Here is a 25,357-nt window from a genome sequence, read left to right as displayed (position 1 = left end):
GGGTATGGCGAGAGAAATGAGGAAGGGAAAAAGATAGTGGAGTTTGCAGTGGCTTTTGATGTAGGGATTATGAATACCTACTTCCAAACAAAAAGAGAAAAACTAATAACAACAGGAGCGGCGAAAATAAAAGCCAAATTGATTACATATTATGTAGAAGGAAAAGTAGTGGGGATGTGCGAAATAATAAGGTGATATACGGTGAAGGAATAGCAACACAACATAAGTTGATTGTAGCAGATTGTGAGATGAAAGTATGTATAAAAGACAGAGGCACATAAATTAATGTGAAAGGAAAATTAAGTGTGGAGATTAAAGGATAAAAATTTGAGAGAGGAGTTTAGTGAAAAAATACTGGGAAAGGTAAAATTGGCAGAGAGTGTGCAGGAGTGGTGTAAAGTAAATAGTGCTGTTATAAGGAAGACCGGGGAGGAAGTGTTTGGGTTAAGATCTGGGAGAGGGGTGTCAAAAGATAAGGAAGCATGGTGGTGGAATGAAGAGGTGCAGAAGGTTGTGAAGGAAAAGAAAGACACTAAGAGGAAGTGATGTACGGAAGTGCTGAGAATGGGCAAGCATACAAAAGTGCAAAGAAGGAGGCAACACCAGCTGTGGCTAAAGCTAAAGCTGAATCAGTAAGGGAGGCATACGAACAACTACAGAAAAATCAGGATATGAGAGAACTGATATGGATAGGCAAATCAAGAGATAAAGCTGCTAAGGATCTAACAGCTAAAAAACAAATGAAAGATGAAACAGGAATAATTCTGCATGACCATGGAAAAATAATCCAAAGGTGATTGAATTATTTTGAGAAATTACTGAATGAAGAAAATGTAAGAGTGAAAACTGAGGAAGGAGGGGCAAACGAAGGATTAACGATGGATATAAGTAGAGATGGAGTCGAACTGGCAGTTGAAAAGATGAAAAATGGGAAGGCAGTTGGCCCAATCCAGATCCCTATTGAGATATGGAAGTGTCTCAGTAAAAAGGGAATTGAGCTCCTTTGGGATTTAATGAAGAAGATTTGGCGACAGGAGGAGATGCCAGACGAGTGGAGAACTAGTGTACTGATCCCAATATTTAATGGGAAAGGTGATGTGCAGACCTGCAGTAACTATAGAGGTATTAAACTGATGGCACACACAATGAAAATTTTTGAAAGAGTTATAGAAGCAAGTTTACGCAAGGAGACTGTGGTGTAGAAGCAAGTTTACGCAAGGAGACTGTGGTGTGTGAAGAACAGTTTGGGTTCATGCCTGGAAGAGGAACGACTGATGCAATACATGCTTTAAAGCAGATAGTGGAGAGACACGGGGAGCTACAAGCCGATCTACATATGGATTTCATTGATTTGGAGAAAGCATATGACAGAGTCCCAAGAGACGAAATATGGAAAAGTGTGAGAGAGAAGTGCATGCCAGAGAAGTATGTCAGGTTAGTGAAGGAAATGTACAAAAGAGCAATGACACAGGTGAGAAGTAGTGTGGGCATGACAAAGGAGTTTCCAGTAAAAGTAGGATTTATCAAGGGTCTTCGCTTAGTCCCTACCTCTTTGACCTGATTATAGATGTGCTGGTGAAAGATGTGAAGAAGGAAGCGCCATGGAATATGATGTTTGCGGATGAAGTGGTTCTTTGTGAGCAGAGCATTGACAGACTTGAGGAAAAGCTGGAGGATTGGAGGAAGGCACTAGAAGAAAGAGGGATGAAAATTAGCTGGACAAAGTCATAATATTTAGCACTGAAGGATGTGCAGATGAGATCTTGCAAGATCCAGGATGATGAGCTGAAATCAGTCTGCAAATTCAAATACCTGGGGTCGTACATACAGAGGGACGGAGGACTGGAAAGTGAGATACAACACTGAATAAATTGCGGTTGGAACAACTGGAGGAAAATAAGTGGAGTGTTGTGTGACAAGAAGGTGAGCATTGGGTTGAAAGGGAAAATGTACAAGTTGTTGGTAAGGCCTGCTATGATATACGGGGCAGAGACATGGCCAATCACAGTAGCCCAGGAAAGGAAGATGGAAGTGGTGGAAATGAGGATGCTGAGGTGGATGTGTGGGGTATCAAGGAAGGACAGGAATAGAATTGAATTTGTTAGAGGAGCTGTGAAAGTGAGACCCATGGGGAAAAAGATACAAGAGAGCAGACGAAGGTGGCATGGACACTTACAGAGAAAAGGGGAAGAATGCATTGGAAACAGAGTTGAAGACATAAAGATTGAAGGAGCGAGAAGGAGAGGAAGACCGAAGATGAGGTGGAAGGATAAGATATCCGGGGAACTAAGGGAGAAAGGATGGAAGAAGGAAGAGGCAATGGATAGAGTACTATGGAGGAGAAAGATCCAGAAGAGCAATGCCAACCCTCCAGTTTCTCATTCTGATAAAAATCATATCTATGCTGTTGACTCATACTGTCTGTAGTTACATGCTCGTCATTTCATATTGTAAGGATACACAGAAAATTTTTAATGTGGTGTTAAGAGACTTTTAGCCATGCTGTGTACTTTTGCATTTAAGACTCATTTATGAATGAATGACAGTCAACTCACATTTGAAATAGAGTTGCTATCCAAGTTACTTTCAGTTTTGGTAAATGTAAAAACTTGCATACAAACATGAACAGAAAGAAAAGAAAAATTTTCCATGATGTATAAAAAATGAAAGTTTGATACCATGTGTGAGAACATACAATGAAAAGAGAGAGGTCTTCAAGAACCAGTTACAGTCAGTTAAGAAAATGTGTTTTTATCTAGTCTCAAAATGTACATGATGCCCAATCCTAGAACAATTATCTCATTCTGATTTCTTATTAAAATATTTTGTCTAATTCAGTAAATGTCAACAGACAGAAGGATATTACGTGTCCTAAACTTTACTTAGATTCTGTCTTGTATGACAGTTTACTAATTCAAATTTCAGCTTTAATGGCACAAAGGAACAGTATACTTAAAGACACGGTAGTCCATAGAGGACTGACCTTTTTATACGGAACATACATGTTTGTGGCCTGTCTTCAGCCTCAGAACATTTGTTAGTACAGAAACCCAGGTAATCAAAACAAAGTTTCTTGATATCACTTTTAAATGTCATAAATTGTTGTAAGTTGTCACATATTGGCTTCTGTCTCAGGTTATTCAGCTGACATTTGTCCGATGATTTTTCTGACATTTTGCCAGCAATGTAGGGTGAAGCTTTGACAATGCCAGCCACTCATGCTGGCAAAACATCAGAAAAATTGTCAGACGAACATTGGCTGAAGAACCTGAGACAGAAGCCAATAGGCAGATTGTCAACAAGTGGCCATGAAAGCCTTAACAATTTTGTATACATTATCTCTATCAGACACACTGCATAAGCAGCTTGCCGCAGGCTTCGATTTGGCTTTACAGGTTTCATCTCACTAAGTTTATGCTTCTACAAATCTGAATGGAGACAACACTGAAATACATCAGTTAACAACGTGCTAGTGATTTAAACTTCTGACATAACACACTCGTTTTCTGCAGTGTAGTACAGGGTAAGATCGAACTACTCCAGCATTCTCATCTCCTTGCTGATATCCTCATATGTATAAAATTATTACAGTAGATTCGTAGAAATCTGTGCAACTACATGATTATTACCAGTTTTGCAACAATGATGCTATTGCTCTCAGTATCGATCTGCAATGTTCTTCTTGCCCTCATCATCACTGCTGAGATGAACTGCAAATGCTGCTTGTTTGGAGCTGCAGCTAGTGGTCATGATATTTGTGACACTGTACAAGCTGCACAGGTGGTTACTAATAGTGAATATCTTGGGGAGCTCAGCCAACAGTGCTAGAGTTTGGCGTTGCTGAAGCTAGATTTCCCAAGCTAGATGCTAGATGTGTTATGAAACTATTACAGGAAGCCCTGTGCTTGTTTAACCACACTCCTGAGATGTGCTGATGGATCATAATGTCTTTCAGAATGTGAAGATATTTGGTACACTGCCTGAATTGTTGGGTGGGTAGGATTCCTGTAAAGGAAAGATTAGCAAGATGAGCTGTTTTAAGTGGATGAGAAGAATTAGATTTTAAGTAGAACACTAGTTAATGAGCAATATTGTTAGCAAGCATTATCTGGAGTGTGTAATCCCACTCAGTTTTTGCCACTCGAACTTCTGATTGACTCATGTCATACTGTTTTCTTCAATTTCATTTATAATTTTTTTTACTTCATTTGTGAAATCAAATGACACATTTCCCCCCCTCTCTCTATGATGCTGTATTTGGATTTACAAAATATTTTTGACATTTCATTCCATAAATCTGGAACTGTGTAAGAAGTCAATTTGACAACACTGATTTCTCTTCCAAATATATGTAGATAGTCCAACAATGAAGCAGCAACAATTAGTGGTGATACAGAGTTGTTGCTCCTCATATCTACACATTGCCTCATGCTCATTCCAGTCTGCCAAAGTTTATATCACCTCATTCAGTCACATAATATTCTTTGTCCATAAAAGATGTTTTAGTATTTTCTGATGAAAGTGTGGAATTTCTGATGAAATGTTATGTCTCTTAGGAAATTCCAACATTAAATCAGAAATTGACTATACTGATGAAGTTGAGGCTTATGTAGCAGAGACAAGTGAAGATGAAGACGTTTCGAAGAATGAGGAATTAGTGGAAGAGGATTCATATGCTGTGAATGTTCTAAAGGTGAGAGGAGGTCCTACTACTTACGTTTCCCAACAGTAGATGACTCTGTTGTCAGTGCTGTTCATCTTATTTTTGACATAGGAATGATATGCTCAAGGAGGAATACATAGAACATAATGCTCAAAAAGTACTAATTTTACCATGTCACTGGAGGGACTGGAAAAATTGATGGCCCCCATTGGGGTGTCAATGTCTGCAGAGATCATTGCTTGCATTCCTGGAGGTCTAATTTAATCAAGGACAGATTTCAGGAGCTTCTTAGATTTCTTGGTTCAATGAAAAATCAGTCTAAGAACCTAAGTACGTGTGTCTTCAAAGTCAGAAGGATATTTAATAGTTTAAAGTATCCTACAGTATACTGACATTTATAGGTAAAATAAGTCTGAACAAATTAATCGTGATACTGTAATCACTAAAAGTGCAATGATGAAAATGTTAATATCATCCACATTCAGCTGTTATCTTTGCAAAGTGAAAATAATTACACCCCAGGGACGACAGTAACAGTATGTGTTATTTCCAACACTTTCTCTTTCAGGCCTGATTTGTCGTCCTTTTTTATATGTTGTAGCAACACATCAGCTTTTCCTGATAATGATCTTTGGGAACAACTTAACCCTTTGATTGACACATTTTCTGTAGTAACTGAGTGATGATAATTCTTTTGGTATGATACTAGAATTGTAATCAATTGACTATATCTTTTTTTGATAATCTTTTTTTTGATAATTTTATTTTTGTGATTTAGGAACAAGAACTGTGGTGGTATATGTACCACCCACACCACCTTCATGAGCTGTTAAACTATGGCAGTAAATGGATTTTCCACCTCCCCTTTGTGAGGTTTTATGTGCTGCCATTACACGTAAAAATACTGCAAAACAGCATCTTGCCTTTTTATTTTACCTTATTTCAAAAATATTTACTTTTTATGTTTCCAAGTGGTTTTTATTCAACATTAATAATGTAGTTCCTGTAAACAAGTCACATTTCTGTACAAAACAAATTTTGAAATTTACTGACTCGTCGCATGCTCTAGGTGAAAAATAGATGTGAAACTTACCTTATAATTGAAATAAATGGCTATAGCTCTGTCATAAATTGCGTGAAAATTATGACGGAGCTACAACCATTTATTTCAAATTTTAAAATAATAGTCACAATTTTTAATTTTCCATAAAATTGGCAGAAGCCTGGTTTGACACATGGGGCACTGCAGCAGAAACATCTGTGTTTTGTTTTCTTGTCTCAAGCCTTTGTACAACACTTTCAACTCCATCTGCTTTTTCCTTCCCCCCCCCCCCCCCCCTTCAAAAATAGGCATAGATTCACCTACTGCTGCCAGTCGAACATGAAATGGTACAGCATTATTCTTGGTTATAATGGTTAGTGGACAGCCTTTCTTTGTATAGGATGTGAAGCCATCTGTCAATTGTTTCATAAGTTGTAATTGAAAGTTCAGTTGATTGTAGTACCCTTCTTGTACTTTGTTCGTTTATGTACAATGTAAGGCATTTACAATTCCATGTCTAATAGGAAGTAGAAATCTGATGCCACCATGTATGAGAATGTAGACCTAGTGCATAACATTCTCTAATTTTACTGAAGTGATCTATGCCTCCCATTATGTCATTGTATGTTGCTACAGCTTTTGGACAACTAATACTTCTGGTAGTACCGTCCTTATTCTTCCTTAAGACAAGTGTTCTTTCTCTTTCTCTAGTGTTACCTGAAGCTGTCAAAATATTGTCCGGTATGTTATCCATCCATTTTACAGGTAGGCAGTACCATATCTGCATTGGAACTGAAATTATCCACTTTTCTACATAGATTGCTCTTTCATCATTGAATGAAATCCTATTCACTTTTCTCTTCCAGTGATTCTTGTTCAACAGCATTTGCATCAGATTCACATTGGTGAAGTAGTTGTCAAATGCTACCACAATGCCACTGTGTTTCAGCTCTTGTGTCAGGCTAATGACTGCTCACACTCCAAGAGAATTTTCTGAAATCCATCACCTGACTTTTCTGCATAAATATCACAATTTGTGATATAACCTGCCTTTCAGCCTGCTAAACACCACACATTGTATCCTCATTTGATTGGCTTCAAAGGCATATATTGCGTGGGTGATGTCTGCCCCTTGAAAGGTATCGTGCTTTTATTTACAGGCAGTACCTTATTGTCAGTGTATGGCTTACAAATTGTGCTGTTCAGAAAGGCTACGAAGTTTATTGTGTTTGGGCTCAGAGACGTCAGCCTATTGTCATTTATGTCAATCAGTAATTTTCGAAACCTTTTTATGTAGAATAAAACATCAATCTTGTTGAAATATTTTAAAATTTAAATTAAAACGGTCTTGATCACAATAGAACATTTACTGAAAAAGTCAACTGGTTTTTCACGTAACAACCATCTTCAGATCATTCAAAATGTAAGTACAATATACTCCTTTTGTCAGAAAAGTTCCAAGACAGGTATTTTTAAAATGGAAAATTGCTTTTACCAAGTAATGAATCAGGTTCCTATTGAAGAAGCCCACTTGGCTGTCCGTACACCGTTGCCAACCTTTCTGGAAGCCTTTGAAGCAAGCAGGGAAATTTTCAATTTCAATGCTTGTAAGCTCATTTGTCACAGTCCATTGGATGTATACAATATCTTGATGAGGCTTTCCTTTCAGTTGTCTTTTTCATTCGCAGAAACAAGAAAAAATCACAAAGTGAGAGTTTGGGAGATTATGGTAATAGCAGAATGTATGGCCACATACTCAGTAACAGATCAAGTGGTATGAGGTCTTGCATTGTCATGCAGTAAGAACCTGTCCTGAGAGTACCACAAATCAGAGCAGTGATGTTGAATTGCTTGTCAAGACTTTTATGTAAAAAGCTTGGTTCACTGTTTGACCTGGAGGAAAATACTCATGGTGAACTACTCATTTACTATCAAAGAATACAATCAACGTCATCTTTGTCCTTGAATATCATCGTTTCACTTTTTTTGAGGCTGGTGATCCAGAACTCTGTCATTCAGCACTTTTGCCATTCAGCACTTTGAGCCTTTGTGTGAGGGTCATACTGGTAGCACCAACTTGCATCCTTAGCAGTAATCTTTGACAGAAAGTGGGATCACATCTGGCTCTATCCAGGAGCTCAGCAGAAATTAGTCATCTTTCCTCTTTGTGGGTCATCTATTAGTGTGTTAGGGACAAGTTTTGGATTAAATTTGCATTCCGTTAAATCTTCACTTAAGATCTTATGATACACATCATGATTCTAATTAAGTTTTTCTGGTATCACACACACAGTTACATGGTGTCTTGGAATAACTGCCCTACGTGCTCCACATATGCATCAGTGTGCTATAGATGGGCTACTAGCTCAGTGATTGTCTTGAACTAAATCTCTGCTCTTACAAAATCCTTTGTGACACTTGAAAATGTGACTTCTTGAGTGTGCCTCACCTGCATATGGTTGCTTAATCATTGACCACATTTAACTACTGGTTTTCCTGGGCTTAATGCAAAACTTAAAGTTCACTCTTTCCTCACAATCAGCATCCATTGTGTCACCATAAGTACTGTGCCAAGAACCCAAACAAAATGTTGATAAGCACAACCCTGCCACCTAGAGAGTTTGTGTGGAAACATGGCCAAGGTCATTTCAAGGATGTACTCATACCAAACTGTAACATAAAAATATTTGTTCCTTTTTAGTATTGCAAATTCAGAAAAAAAACTTTCCTAAAACTTTTCTGGTGAAGGGAGTAGATTTAGAGAAAAATCTAATGATAACAGTTAATGGAAGATAGGTAAAATATGACAAAATTAAAGTTAGTTATGCTCATGATAGCAGGTGATGGTAGTAGTGAATGGAGCAGGTATAATGGATGCATGAATGTCAACTGCTAATTACAGTAGAGGGGATGCAGGTTCAGTACAGTTCCCAGTCGAGAAGTTCGGCCGCCAAGTGCAGATCTTATTGAGTGCGATGCCACATTGGGTGACCTGTGCATCAACAATGGGGATGAAATGATGATGAGAACAGCACAACACCCAGTCCCTGAAGGGAGAAAATCTCCCTCCCCAGCTGGGAATCGAACCTGGGCCCCCGTGCATGGCAGTCCAACGTGCTGACCATTCAGCTAATGGGGCGGGCACCTCTGTTGTAATAGGTAGTTGACATTCGTGCATCCACGATACCTGCCCTGTTTGCTGCCACCCTACCATCATGTGTATAGCTTATTTTAATATTGGCCATGTTGTATCTATCTTACATTAAGTGTTGTCATTAGATCTCCCTCTAAATCTATGTTGTATCTACATTTCAGTGTACATGGCCTGAAGGTGGTCGCTATTTGACCAAAACATGTTGTTACTTAATAAACGTTCTATTGAGATCAGTACTGTTTTAATTTTATAATTTATATTAATACTTTCACGTGCCTTTTTCAAATGTTTACACAACGTGGGCTTCAATATACAAGGCTCACCTACAGCAATTTCTGAACTCCGGTAGTGCACTAAATTTGGTAACTCAATGATACCCAAGATATTCAAACCAGTTGAGCCTGTAACTCGTCTATGGGTATATTTGCTGCCTCATTTATGGTCTCACGAGGCTACTATCTTTGTTACAATTGCTCTGTGTAAAGATTTATCTGTTGAATCACACACTCTAATATCTCAGTGGTAATAAAGAAAGGAAGTAGTATCCCTCTGCGTTCTATTTTGTCAATGAACAACTGACAAATGGTTATTTTTGTGTTTCAGTGTGTAGCAAGTCAGAAACAGCAGTGCAATGTGACCATTCCTCTTTTGGTGATGACTCATCTTCAGTTATGGTACCTCCACAACGAATTTCAACGTCCATAGCATGTGAACTGTTTATACTACTATTATATTTCTCACAAAGTTTACTTACCACAATGTGAAAGCAATGGTAGAAGCTTTGTTCATCACACTATAAAGAAATGAGGTGATACAAATCATAAAAATACATTCGTAGAAACAAAGCAGTGTATTCTGACTTCACAAGTGACAACAGTGGTGATATCATCCCAAACAAAAAACTGGTTGTTGTAACAGTTTTTATACACCTAGTACAGTGTACTACTGAAAAGTATCAAGCACACCCAGAGGTGGTAAGACATATTTCCAAAAACATTGAAAAACCAGTAAGTTGGTGGTAAATGTTCTTACCAGGGTCTACAAAACACATTAATTTTGTGGTGAGTATACTTTCCATGCCTCTGGGAGAAATCTATTTACTGGTAACCATACTTCCCAAGCGCCTTTAAAAAGCATTATTTGGTGGAATGTGCACTTCCCAGAGCCCTATAATGTATATTCCACAACAAACAGAACGTACAGCAGGTGCAGTGGGCTGCCATTATATGCCAGGAGCCTACAGAAGTGGTATGACATATTATCATAAATACAGAAAAGAAATACAGTTACTGGTAAATATATCCCCTATGGCCCACAAAAGACATAATAAGCATGAACAGTCAAGAACTTTCTACCATTGTATCACTGTACCTGAATGCCACAACCACAACTCTTTCATAAAGGTTCAGAAGTTTCAAAACTGGTTATGGCTTAGTAAATCAACAGAATTATCTTATTTCACGCCAAATACATCGTCTTTGTATTTAACTATGGTAACTAAGCCCATATTACTGATGGCAAAACTGAAATGTGTCTGTATTCATGTACTGTAAATGAATAGCTGAAGTGTCATTCACATAGAGAATATTTATTATAACTGTTTCAGAAATAGTTTTGAAAGAACAAAACTATTAATATTAGTCCCCATGGATTCTTTTGCTTATGTTGTTGTTGTTGTGGTCTTCAGTCCTGAGACTGGTTTGATGCAGCTCTCCATGCCACTCTATCCTGTGCAAGCTTCTTCATCTCCCAGTACCTACTGCAACCTACATCCTTCTGAATCTGCTTAGTGTATTCATCTGTTGGTCGCCCTCTACGATTTTTACCCTCCACGCTGCCCTCCAATACTAAATTTGTGATCCCTTGATGCCCCAGAACATGTCCTACCAACCGATCCCTTCTTCTGGCCAAGTTGTGCCACAAACGTCTCCCCAATCCTATTCATACTTCCTTATTAGTTATGTGATCTACCCATCTAATCTTCAGCATTCTTCTGTAGCACCACATTTCGAAAGCTTCTATTCTCTTCTTGTCCAAACTATTTATCGTCCATGTTTCACTTCCATACATGGCTACACTCCATACAAATACTTTCAGAAATGACTTCCTGACACTTAAATCTATACTCGATGTTAACAAATTTCTCTTCTTCAGAAACGCTTTCCTTGCCATTGCCAGTCTACATTTTATATCCTCTCTACTTCGACCATCATCAGTTATTTTGCTCCCCAAATAGCAAAACTCCTTTACTACTTTAAGTGTCTCATTTCCTAATCTAATTCCCTCAGCATCACCTGACTTAATTCGACTACATTCCATTATCCTCGTTTTGCTTTTGTTGATGTTCATTTTGCTTATAGTTAACATTATTCAACTATTGTGTTTCACTGACTGTGAAGTGGATCACATACCCATATTAATGTCCCCTCCATTTCTGGGTCTCGCTTCATTACCTTGAGCTCATATAAATTGTATCTTGGTGTATGATCTACATTTTTATTCTAAAATTTCTCCAAACTTTCATTTAGCCACAATAAAAGTCTAGAGCTCACATCATGCTACATGCAGTCAATGTGGAACTTTGCACCGATATTGTGTCCAGATTCTCGCCAACACTTACTTCAAAGTTCTTAATGTCCAGTCATGCAAAAATGTCTTGCCAACCTTTGTCTTGGTGTTTTATTGACTTTATATAAACCTCCTCTTATATATGAGGGTTTGAATTTAAATAGTGGCAAATATTTATTCGCAACCGATACAAAAGAGTTACATATTTGCACCTGTTACTATCCTTCAAAGTAGTCACCAGCATTGTATAGAACCCATTGCCAGCGATGTGGAAGGTGTAATATACCATTAGCAGCGCCTGTTCCATTGAGGGTGCGAATGGAGCAGCCTACTGCCTGTTGAATCTCTGGATCAGCTCTGAAGTGAATGCCACAAAGCCAAAACTGAAATGCCGAACCAACGAACAGAGCATGAGTAAACTATCGACTTTTGAACAAGTATTCCCACCCATAGTTTCAGCGCATTATTGTACAGTATATCACATATTTCATTTAGATAAAATATTGATGTTTTTAAGATTTCTTTTCACTGCTTATTTTCTCACCTAACTTGGGCTTACTGCAGGATCCTATGTGACAGATATTAATGGATTTCACCACATATTACTTGCACTTTTTACAAACTGTACTAAATGGCATTTGAAGTTTTGCTGTTTGCCAACTGTTCACAGATTTTATTGATCACATGTATATAGCATTTGATGTTTTATTGTTAGTATATTTCCCCATTCTTGCTTGGTGTGGGCCCTCGCAACTGGCAGGTAGGCCCCTGCTGTTGCTGGTCAAATCCACCATTAATGCCACATGTGAGGTGCAAGGTTCCCGTAAAAACTTGCATGTATAACTGCACACACCACTACTCAACAGGAATTACTTTACATACTGAGGAAATGGGAATCAAGTAATGTAACCATAAACCCTGAGGAGTATATGGAACAATGTTTACTTTCAGTTGTCCTACCATGAACAGAATGAATAATACAGTGCTTCATACAACATTCTATAAGTGCTGAACAAGAGGTTCTCTTTTGGCAGCTATCTGTATTTCTACAGCATGGTATAGTCAAAATATTCTGGTGCACACCAAGGCAAAGTGTGATACTGAGAAAAGGTGATTGTGCACTCCAGACTTCTAAAAGCTGAATTCCCTTGTACAAACAACAGGAGAGCTGTGTTGTACATCCAGTTGTTATCAGAGTCATTTGAGGTGGAGGAATGCGTTGGGTTTACCGGCTATCTCTTTTTCTCAACATTGGCATTGTGAGACAGGGGCAATATAACATACACACTGTCAAAAGCTCTCAGGGTAACATGTTCAGTTATGTTACTTTTATTCAGTTTAGCCTTTCTCTGGGAGTACCCTTAAATGGAGAACTTTGAACTGTAATAGATAAAAGTCTATGAGAACTTGGAGCAAAAGTTGGAGCCAAGAGCTGCAAGGAGAACACAACCAGACAGCAGGTGCAGGTCAGTGAACTGTGTGATCAACTCCTGCAATGTCAACTATGAGTGCCAAAGGCTACAAACCAGAGATGTTGGCCGCAGCCAGTTATCACCCATGCTTGATCAGCACCCCTTCTGGGTGTCATTGTCCTGGGGCCAGCTTTCAATAAGCCACTTCTACATCATTGACATGCACTGCCTGTTATGCCAGACCCCAGCCATTGCTCTGTTCCAGGTGGTTCTGTGTGACTGACACCAAAACATTGCACCATCTGTGTCAACACATGGAAGCAGTACTTACAATGGCCATACCAGCCCATCAGTGTATTCGGCCAGCTGGGAGTGATTGTTGGGAAGTCTCTGTATTGGCTCTAATTTCTCGAATTTTCTCCCCGTGGTCAATACGCTGCATATATGTGGGGGAAGTAATAAGTTGTCAGATTCCTGAAAAGTGCTGTCCTGAAATTTGAATAGTAGATCTCTCTGTGATGCACAATGCCCTCTCACCAGCTAAATGATCCCATGATGAAACATGCCACTCTTTGTTGGATTTTCTCTACCTCCTCGATCAGTCCTACCTTATAAGGATCCAAGATAGATTAACAGTACTCAAGAATCTAGTGAACAAGCACCTTATAAGTCACTTCTTTCGAGCATGTGTTACATTTCCTTAAGATTCTCCTGATGAATCTGAGTCTGGTGTCTGCTTATCCCACTATCTGTTTTATGTGGTCATTCCACTTACGGTCGCTCTGGATAGTTATGTCTAGCTATTTTACGGCAGACGCTGTCTCCATCTGTTTGTCATCAATAGTGTAGCTGTACAGTAGTGGATTTCCTTTCCTATGTGTACTTAGTATGTTACATTTATTTATGTTCAGACTCAACTGCCAGAACCTGCACCCATTATCAAATCTCTTCAGGTCATTCTGCAAATTCGTACTATCTTTTGGCATTGCTACTTTGGTATAGATAACTGCATGATCTGCACATAGACTTAAAGAGCATTCCACACTTTCTACCAGATCATTTATATATATTGTAACAGCAACGGTCCTATCACACTTCCCTGGGTACTCCAGATATTAGTTTTACATCTGTCAATTTTGATCCGTTAAGAGCGACATGTTGAGTTCCATCTGCAAGAGCATCTTGAGTCCATTTGCAAGTCTGCTCTAATAATCTGTAAGCTTCTTGTTTTTTTTTTTTTTTTTTTTTTTTTTTCATTAAATGACAATGGGGGATGGTGTCAAATGCCTTATTGAAATCGAGCAACAGGGCATCAACCTGTATACCATTGTCCACTGCACTATGAATCTCATGGAGGAACAGAGCGAGCTGAGTTTTGCAGGATCTCTGTGTTGATCTGTCTTACAGCCTTTCTTAAATACAGGAATGACCTGTGCTTTTTACCAGTCGGTGGGTACCTTTCATTGCTCAAGAATCTACAATGAATTATGGATAGAAGGGGAACAAGTTCTTTCGCATAATGTTTATAGAATCTTATAGGTAACTCATTTGGTTATGATGCCTTTCCACTACTAAGTGATTGCCCTGCATTTCAGTTCCACAATTGGTTATCTCAATATTTGCCATTTTGACAGCAGTTTCACAATTGGTTATCTCAATATCTGCCATTTTGATGTTCTTATGGCGATCAGGAGGGAAAGTGTTACAGTCTTCCATGGTGAAACAATTTCGGAAGACCGAATTCAGTATTTTGGCCTTCTCTCGATTATCTTCCGTTTCGGTACTGGTTTGGTCGGTGAGAGAATGAACAGATGGATTTTGACCCTGTTACTGATTTTACATGTGACCAAAATCTCAAGGATTTGTCACCCTTTCTGAGCAAATATATCATCCTACCTTTCTTAACATTCCTTGCAGGACCCATCATCATAGATGCTGTCAAAGCCTTATGATCACTGATACCTTCCTCTGCGTTACTCATTCGGTAAGTTCAGGTCTGTTTGTTGCCAGGAGGTCTAAAACATTACCCTCACGAGTTGGTTCTCCATCTGCCTAAATTAATTTTTGGACATCCAGAAGAATGCCATACGACACCAGTTTTGATGGCATAAGACTCCCAATCTATAGCTGGTGAGTTGAAGTCATTCCCTATTACAACGCCATGATCAGGAAAATTACTAATGATATTCAGGAAGTTCTGTCGGAAGTGCTCTATAACTACAGATCCCGACCCAGGCAGTCTATAAAAGCATCCGATCACAATTTTTGGCCATTGTTTGATTGCTAGATTTTATCGAATTTTTTACTGCAATAAACACACCGCCACCCTTGGCGACTAACCTAGCTTTATGATAAACATTTCAGTTTGAACTTAGGATTTCATTGTCATTGACATCTGGCTTCACCCAGCTTTCTGTTCACAATACTATGTGTGCATTATAACCCTCAGTAATCGATACTAATTCTGGGACCTTTCCTTGAATGCTCCTACAGTTTACTAAAATCATATTGATATTTTCTGCCTGTGATTTGCGGGGACTGTCACTGTGGCTGATTTGACAGGCAAATCGTCTTTGATACCAAGGGAAGGGTTCTCTAATTAAAAAAGCCCCATGTGCACACGACATGTACTCCACTACCCTAGTAGCCACATCCTGTGTGTAGTGCATGTCTGATCTTTTAAGCAGAACCCTACAATTCTGTACCTGATGGCAAAGGTCGAGAAATTCGCATCTGATCCATCGCAGAGTCTCTGAGCATCTGGTTTAGACCTTCCACTCTGCTCAAAACCAGAGGACCACCATCAACCCTGGGTATGATGCTACAAATAGACAGCTTAGCCTGCACCATGTGTGCATTGCTAGTTGCCTTTACCAAATCTGCCACCTGCTGAAAGGAGCCAAGGATGGCCTCAGAACCCAAGCGGCAGATGTCATTCATGCCTCATGTGGCACTATATGCAGCCAGTTGCACCCAGTGCACTCGATAGCCGCCAGCAGGGCCACCTCCTCATCATGGGTGAGACCTCATCACAAACATACAAAAAAGCACACTGGAATTGTTTCCCACTTTGCCTGCTATCTGCCTGAGGGGCTCCATCACCCACCACATTGGAGCTCCCAGTGACAAGCATACCCATCTTCTGTACTTTTCCCGACTGGGCAGGAAAATCGACCACTGGCCAATTTTCTCATTTTCCAGATACACGCTTTACCACTAGACCACCAGGCCTGACTTATACGTATATAGATAGTTCATCTATTGGCTTTGATGTGTGAGTTTTTATCAAAATATGTGGCGTAAGTGTCCATATGTTTTTGCTGCATTGACTCAGAAGCTTAAATTTTTTTACACTGCCAAGGGACCATAGACCTTTGTACTTGACCTAAATTTCAATGTTATACCCATACTCATTCTCGAGAGAAGGGTATTAACCGATGGATGGTCAGACAGGTGTAATTATGTATTAACAATTCTCGGATTTTTTCCTTTGCTTGTACTGTGGCATCATTTGTGTTTTCAATTTCCCGATTGTAGGTCAACAGGAAGTACGCTGTAGATTTTATTCAGTGAATTTGCGAGTATCGAAATATGTGACATAATTGGCCATATGTTTTGATTTCACTGAGTTAAGAACTTGAATTTTTCACATCACTAAGGGACCGATGACCTTAGTATGTGACAAATTTCAGCTTGATACCTATAGATGTTTCTGAGAGAAAAAAAAATGTGTTTCATCAGTTGGACAGACAGACAACAAAGTGATCCTTCTTCCATTTTTCTCAACTGAGGTACAGCACCCTAAAAGTCTTTAAGATATCAAAGTGTGTTATGAAAAAAGTTTTCTTCAATTATCTTGAATAAAAATATGTTAGGAAACAAAAGTTCTTTACTTTTAAAATGACACCTCTGTGTACTGCACTTCTTTTGTCTCACATTATTTATAGCTTCAAGCATTTTACACAAATGTACTTTGCGTTCTTCCATTCCAATGTTATGCACATCCTCAATGTTTTGTACTGTAGTTGTAGGAGTGGGATTACTTTAATGTAGATCATTTTCAGGGGAAATGCCACCATATACAAATTCATGTTTATGTTTATTAGCTGTTTGAAACAGAGGAGGATCCTCCTGTTATTGACATAAAATAAATTTAGATTGTTGGTGTATAATTTATGCAGCATGGCATGTTGATTTATCCATTCCAATTACACATGCAAAATTTGATCACGGAATTTGTGCAATAATTCCTTTGATAAAGTTAACATTTAGTATATGTTATTCCATAGAATGTACCACCACAGTGATAACGAAATAACGTCTCTGTATGAGGTCCAGGAACTTTTCATCTTCCCCACATAAATTACACGTCTTTTTGTCGATTTTTCTGTCAACTGAAAACACTACAGTTTCTGCAAACCCCATAATTATGCCACCTTGCTTAAACTTTTTATGATGGTTTTCAGGAGGATTTTGATAACTAGTTGTAGGTTAGTAGGGCATTTGTTGAATTCATGAAAGCCTTGACCACTATTAACCAATTACCATTACATGGCAAGCGAAAATTTTGTGTAGAGAGTAACAAATCAGGTACGTGAGTATTCTGAAGAATTTGTGGTAATAAAACTCAGTGCATTGTTTTTAATGGAGAGACACCATTAGAAGCAAACATGGAGTATCTCTAGTCAGTGTGATAGGATCAGTGCTATTCATAATATAACTGTTTAGGCTGCCAGATAACATTTGTAGTACTCCAAAGCATAATAAAGGAGGTTGTTATTATATACAGGGAGTTCACAGTGTTAGAAAAGTCTTGAGAATTGCAGAAAAAGTTGAAAATGTTGATGCTTTATCCAGAGACTGGATGATTATATATTTTTAAAAATCAGTGAGAGGTAATGCACAAATAGTGAAGATAACGTGTAATTTCATTCACTATAGTATGACCAATTGGACACCAAAATTAGCAGCAACCCTCCTCCATCTGGTAGTAGCTGACATCAGTGATTTACATTTATGGTCAAATTAACGAGCTTTGGGGAATGTTAATGTCAGACCAGTATATCTCAGAATTAATCATAATATTGCATAATTCACCTTCAAAGTAATTAAAACATCCTCCTCCTACAGTTCTGAGTATTGTATGTTTCATATATACCTTGCTAGGTCTGATTACTGGAAAAGATGCTGAAGAATCATTCGTGATGAATTTGTTTTGTTAGCTTGAGAGAAACACAAAATACTCAATAAAACAATGGATGATAATGAACGAAAATAATATTGTGTTACTTTCAAAATCACAAAAACTAACTCCAGTAGGGATAAAACATGTTACTACGTATAAAACACTTGTGTGGTGGGGTACCAATAGTATTTCTTTATATCTACTGTCATGTACAAAACACAGAAGGAGTTAAAGATGTGCAGATATGCCATGAATCCTTTGCCACACACCATATGACAGTTTGCAGGGAGCAAATTTATCCATCCATGTAAAAGTTTTCCCTTCTAGTTTGAGGAATAATGAGATGCCCTCTTGGCACATAACCTGTAAGTAAGTAGAACAGTAATTTATCACTTTTTATGATGTAACTTTCAAGGTGGGTTAGAGAACCAGTTTCTATCTTGAGGAGAATGTGCTTTGACAAAACGTTTACAATCCTTGTGCAGACATTCACTAGTATTGATTCATAGGTTACTCTTCCTCTCGATGTGAACTAGGAATGAATATGCATGCCATACTCATGCAGTATCACATTTCTCATGTCTTCACTTTAATGCTGACGATGTTTTTGTATGATATTGGATGCTGACGGTGATGTTAGTTTTCATATTTGTTCATTGTTTGACAGATTCATCTGGCAACTTTTGTAGAGGTCTGAAGTCAATACTTATAGGTTATGTGTTTTATGCATAGAGTTGTATACACAAAACTCAATTTGTGAAGACTCATTAAATATTGTATGTTGGGCTGTTACCATCATGTGCAGAGAATTAAACATACTTGTATTGTAGATCAGTAAGCAGACTTAGTAGTTGATATAAGAAATTGAGGACTCTCAGTGTGTGAAATGCTATTATACTAATACAAGAAATATACTTTTTGAGGCAACCGTAGACATTTATCATTAGTATGCACCAATATCTTGCAGTCGTGTTGACAGCTTATCCTCTTTTAAATGGAGAATCAATGTCAAATAAGGGTTCTTTTAATTACTTAAAATTATTGTTATAATTTTTGGGTTATTGTACTTGTTTTAGAATGACATTGTTTTATAATATTTGTTAAATGCACAAAATCAGTCAATGAAAATGAAACATTCATATATAATTGTAGAACCACATAATAGTTTTCGTGTTGCCCATGCAAGAGAATGCTATCAGTCTTTTGAATCTTGAGTTATATTTTGCTGTTCAGAGATGTTTATTGGCAAGGAAATAACTTGGGTCTACTATGTTATGAGGTTTTAAAAGTATTTGATGACTGATAGGAAACTACGAATCTTGGATAACCAACTCATCAGCAAAAACATGTTTTATGACCGAGTATATTGTTACTTTTAAATGTTTCTTTTGAAGTTGTTATTATCAGTAATATAGAATGGAAATGCAAATTATACAAATAATTATAGAATAGTGTGCCACCAGTAAAACAATTTCTAACCCATATACTTTAAATGATTGTAAATTTTCTCATGTGCATACTTGAAATACATCTCCATTATAATCAAGAATTTTGTGGTTAGCCAGATTTTGTTTTTGTGTTCAACAAATTAAATATTAATGTCCCTTCTATTTATGTTTCAGGTGAATGAAAATTACCAGTGCTACCAGTAGAATGTTGTTTGAAGAGCTGGAGGTGTCTGCAGATAAATTTTGGTAGAAGTGGCACTCTAGCACAAGTACTTTCCCCTTGAGAGAGCGATGCAGCATGTACTAAAAATAATAACAGCTTCAAGGAAAATGAATTTTGTGGTTTCACATGCAGTTCATGCAAGCAGAGCTTTTCTAGAAAATACAGGCACATAAAGCATGTTTTTATTCACATTCATGGTGTGCTTCTGCATATAATGTTGTGAGGTACTTCACACCGTAGTGGCTTCAGCAAGCATTTAAGAAAGAGTGGACATAATGGAGGTATGTCTGTAATGAGAGATGGATTATACAATGCTCCTGAGAAATATAAATGTGATGACATTTACAGAAACAAAACTACAAAAACCTATCCAAAACTTTTTCACTCCAGCCAGATTGAGAAGGGATCTTTATCTGAAGAGTGTTGCAACAGCTCACTTAGAAAACTGAGGAATATCAGTTGTATTTCTTTTGTAGAAAGCAGATCTTTAGTTCCGCGACCATACTGGCGAAATGCCATGAAATTGTGACGTTTGTGTGAAATCCTTCATTATGATCATCTCAAGAATCAATCATTATTACATATTGGCGAAAGACCTCACAATTGTGATTTTGATAACAAAATGTTTGTTGTGAGTGTATGGTAAACTTAAGAAGCCACTTTAGCACATCCTGGCAAAAGGCCACGTAAATGTGAAGTTTGAGAGAAATCTTATAGTGAGGATTGTCAAATCAATACATACTGTGGAAGTGCGACACGAATGTGATGTTTGTGGGATATCCATCACAGTGTTTCCAGTTCCATCACAGGGTCTTGTGATGTGAAGAGGCAGTCAGTCATACATGCTAATGAGATGTCACACTAATATGATGTCCTTGGGATATATATTACAAATTTTTGTAACCTTCAGGGGTAGACATAAACACACACTGGTGAGAGACATAACACATATGTTTTATTTATGGAAGCCCTGCTCTCTTGTGATACCAAGACCCATATCTTAGTATTTATTAAAGAGTGACCAATAATTATAACAGGTTGTTTTCAAGTCATTGATAAATTAAAGAAATGTGCAGTAGTTCATGTGGGAGGTAGAGTGCATGTTGGATACATGACCTTGATGTAGATAATGTTATCAGAATGCAGAAAGTTATATATTGTACAGATAATACAAGAATTAAGATTAGTAACTATACAGACAAAATCAAACAAGTGCAGTTTAACTGCAATTTGTTTATTGAAGTATGCTGCAAGAGGCTAAACACTGTGATTATTGTTAGTTTATGTTATTTTAAAGTTTTATTGAAAGCCATGAACTAATGTGTTGTGTGTAGTTTACAGGTAGGAAATTATGTTATCTTTCATGTGGAAATGTAAATCACAATTTATAATGGTATATCTGGTTACACATCAAAATGTGCAATAAAAGAAAATTTGTTACCCAAGGTAGTTGCCTGGAACCATATGGCTACATGTTAAATATTTGGTTGATTTATATCAACTTGTCTGTTGCAGAGCTCTTAAAATATTTTGTTGTTTTTGAAATTATTTACTTATGTTGGATTTTTAGTGTAAAGTTTTCATTGTTTTGCTGTATTTATAATCTTTGTTTCATCATTTGTTGGTTTGATAAGTTTCTAAGCTGTACAGGGGTCCAATGATTCTATCTTAGTTTTAGTTTTTATTTCCTGTGCCTGTTCTTTGTGTTTTTTGATGTAGCATCAGATTCTCTATAGACAACCATACTAGAAAAATTTATTCCTATTCTCCTTACTCCTATTCTACCTGTGTCACTGTAATAATGTTCGTAACTGTCTATGTCTGGTATGTGTTCTCTGTTCAATATGTCTTTCTCACCAGAAATACTTTGATGAATAAAATCCTTCAAATTACTCATTTTACAAGAAGATTGAGTTTATTATATTTTCAGTATATAAAAGTGCTCCTCCTGTTAGTCTATCAACTGGCTTAGCAACATAAACAGGCACACCATTCACATTGTCATGTGATTTAGCCATTACATTTTAAACTAATTGTGGTTGTCCTTAGAAGAAATATATATCACAATATTATTTCAAATAAACAATTTGTAATATTTTTCATGCCATGTCTCATCTTGAATGTACTCATGCCACAGACTGGTTACTTGTGCACCTTTCTGCAAATTCCAAAAGCTCATCCCCACACCCTAGCAGGTGGAGCATCTGTGCACACTTCTGATTTTTGATCCAGAGAGATGAGTGAGAGTGAAATTCATTATGTTGATAGTGGTATCGATACCTGTACCATTTCAAGGTACTATGTGAGACATATATATATTACTGTGAAATATTAGAGTCAGCCTTATGTGGTGGACTCCAGCATTGTTTGGGATGGTGATAATTCAAATCCATGTCTGGCCTCCTTTGAAAGGTAACAGTGCATTCCTTCCACATTCTTAGAATATTATGAGTATGGGCTCTTCCTTTTTCCAATGTTATTGCAATGTTCAGTAATCAATTGCAATTCTCTACTATTCTCTTAGTAGTATACAGTGCAGTTACTTGCATATTATCTTTGTTTTCATTGTTGATACTCTTAGATATTTCTGGAGAGGATAATACATTTCAAAAAAGTAATTGAATTTGTTGTGTAATAGTGAGAATGCTTGGTAGCCGTCTAGTTATATTTGGCATTTCTCATCACACGTATTAGGCTGTGAAGATCCTGGCTCACTCTGTCATAAAGTTGTAATTATTGCATTGGAAAAAGTAGGGGCTGAGTAGTGAATCTGAAAGCATTATGCAATTGTGTGTGCATCCCCTTTTGTTCTCTCCAGTTGCTGAGAGCATAGTATTATAATGAGGGGTAAAATGGTGCCAAACTGAAGGAATACAGCAAAAAATTATATAACCTCCATGTGAAATTCAAAGATATGCATTATTTCCATGAAAGTCAAAGATTTTCATACAGATTCATGCCACTGTATTTCATTAGTGCAATATTAAAAGATGCATAAAACTGATATCAAGTTGTATCATTGTTTTGTTTACCTAGAAAGTAAAAGATATTTGCATATTATACTGTACAAATCTCCTTATTTAAAGAGGTACTATTGAAAAGGTGGATGAAAATAGCAACAAATTGCAACACCCTTGGATCCCCCCCCCCCCCCCCACATACACACATGGTGAAACGGTTCAGGAAGAGTCATTTCATAAATGTCAGACATCTGTCATGTACAAGTGTGCTCATTTATAATAATCTCAAGACAATGCATCATTCAACAATGCTGTATAATAAGTCTGTGAAGTAGGGATGTCCTCTACCTGTTTATTTAAGGCCTGTCAGTACCCTATTTCCTTTCCATGAATGAGTGAATGACAGGATGGCTGAACAAGAGAACAAGTCCAGTTCAAATGTAACTGTGCGACAGTGACAATCAGTAATGCAGAATTTAAATCTTGCCAACACAAATTGGTGGACCACCTGCCTCAGCAGGTGATGTTTCACACACATGCTTTTAAATTCAGCCTTGTTCCATCAGAGTGGGTGTAAGCAAGCAAACATGCTGTAGTGGGCACTCTGGTCACAATGTGGATGTGTCAGGAAAAATTAATGTAGTTTGTAAGACTGATTAATCTATTTCAACTACATTTTGTTAGGGAAGGAATCTACAGTATTTCATTGCAGTTCATTTTTTCGAATTTCATCTGTTGAGTGTGATCTCAAGAGATGTGTGTTCCTTCTGGTCATGTGAATTTTAGTAGCAGGGTGAGGTTGCCACAAGCCACTTATTGACTCATTTAATTTCATAATGTTTCATGGCCCAGATATTGAACTGTGTATTGATTTATCTTTAATGTAACAGTGTAGTCTTCATGAATGGTGTCTCAGCTTTCATTCGCCCTGTCACCATGCATTTCATGAGCAGATTGTCACTTGCATAATTGTGGTGTGTTTTCACATATAGTGTATGAATCTTTTTTTGAAAGAATAATTGGTTTTTTAGGAAATAATCATGCTTAGTGAGTTTGATTCATCTCATGCTCACAATTCAGTAACTGTCATTTAGTACTGTGGAGAAAATTATGGAATCGATATGGAGGAATTTTCCTTTCATTCTCAAATTTGAATGGATTTCTTGCAGCTATGAGCCTCCCTGTTTCACCTGTTGAACCTGTACATGTTTCTTCTATATCTACATATACATTTGTACTCCGCAAGCCACCCAACGGTGTGTGGCGGAGGGCACTTTACGTGCCACTGTCATTACCTCCCTTTCCTGTTCCAGTCGTGTATGGTTCGCGGGAAGAACGACTGTCTGAAAGCCTCCGTGCACGCTCTAATCCCTCTAATTTTACATTCGTGATCTCCTTGGGAGGTATAAGTAGGGGGAAGCAATATATTCGATACCTCATCCAGAAACGCACCCTCTCGAAACCTGGCGAGCAAGCTACACCGTGATGCAGAGCACCTCTCTTGCAGAGTCTGCCACTTGAATTTGTTAAACATCTCCGTAATGCTATCACGGTTACCAAATAACCCTGTGATGAAACGCGCCGCTCTTCTTTGGATCTTCTCTATCTCCTCTGTCAACCCGATCTGGTACAGATCCCACACTGATGCGCAATACTCAAGTATAGGTCGAACGAGTGTTTTGTAAGCCACCTCCTTTGTTGATGGACTACATTTTCTAAGGACTCTCCCAATGAATCTCAACCTGGTACCCGCCTTACCAACAATTAATTTTATATGATCATTCCACTTCAAATCATTCCGCACGCATACTCCCAGATATTTTACAGAAGTAACTGCTACCAGTGTTTGTTCTGCTATCATATAATCATACAATAAAGGATCCTTCTTTCTGTGTATTCGCAATACATTACATTTGTCTATGTTAAGGGTCAGTTGCCACTCCCTGCACCAAGTGCCTATCCACTGCAGATCTTCCTGCATTTCGCTACAATTTTCTAATGCTGCAACTTCTCTGTATATTACAGCATCATCCGCGAAGAGCCGCATGGAACTTCTGACACTATCTACTAGGTCATTTATATATATTGTGAAAAGCAATGGTCCCATAACACTCCCCTGCGGCACACCAGAGGTTACTTTAACGCCTGTAGACGTCTCTCCGTTGATAACAACATGCTGTGTTCTGTTTGCTAAAAACTCTTCAATCCAGCCACACAGCTGGTCTGATATTCCGTAGGTTCTTACTTTGTTTATCAGGCGACAGTGCGGAACTGTATCGAACGCCTTCCGGAAGTCGAGGAAAATAGCATCTACCTGGGAGCCTGTATCTAATATTTTCTGGGTCTCATGAACAAATAAAGCGAGTTGGGTCTCACACGATCGCTGTTTCCGGAATCCATGTTGATTCCTACATAGTAGATTCTGGGTTTCCAAACACGACATGATACTCGAGCAAAAAACATGTTCTAAAATTCTACAACAGATCGACGTCAGAGATATAGGTCTATAGTTTTGCGCATCTGCTCGACGACCCTTCTTGAAGACTGGGACTACCTGTGCTCTTTTCCAATCATTTGGAACCTTCCGTTTCTCTAGAGAATTGCGGTACACGGCTGTTAGAAGGGGGGGCACAGTAACATTTTGAGAAACAAAAAACTTGTGAGATTTTTAACCAAATTTCTCTTTATTTCAGTTGTTACAC

The 25,357-nt window shown here is 37.9% G+C and overlaps 1 protein-coding gene across 2 annotated transcripts in view; it reads left to right on the top strand.

Annotated features, from left to right (window-relative positions):
* LOC126108803 (uncharacterized) overlaps positions 1–22,023 on the top strand; it is a 244,045-nt gene extending 222,022 nt beyond the window's left edge. The window contains exons 12-13 of one of the 2 annotated variants that reach the window (XM_049914168.1): positions 4,557–4,693; positions 19,647–22,023. The gene's annotated coding sequence lies outside the window, so the exon portion shown is untranslated. The remainder of the gene's footprint in view (positions 1–4,556; positions 4,694–19,646) is intronic. The other variant, XM_049914167.1, reaches the window with a different exon arrangement.
* The last annotated feature ends 3,334 nt before the right edge of the window (positions 22,024–25,357 follow it).

The sequence above is a fragment of the Schistocerca cancellata genome, chromosome 11 (assembly GCF_023864275.1).
Source record: "Schistocerca cancellata isolate TAMUIC-IGC-003103 chromosome 11, iqSchCanc2.1, whole genome shotgun sequence".
Taxonomy (NCBI): Eukaryota; Metazoa; Arthropoda; class Insecta; order Orthoptera; family Acrididae; genus Schistocerca; species Schistocerca cancellata.
This window is presented reverse-complemented; position numbering and strand designations above follow the sequence as displayed.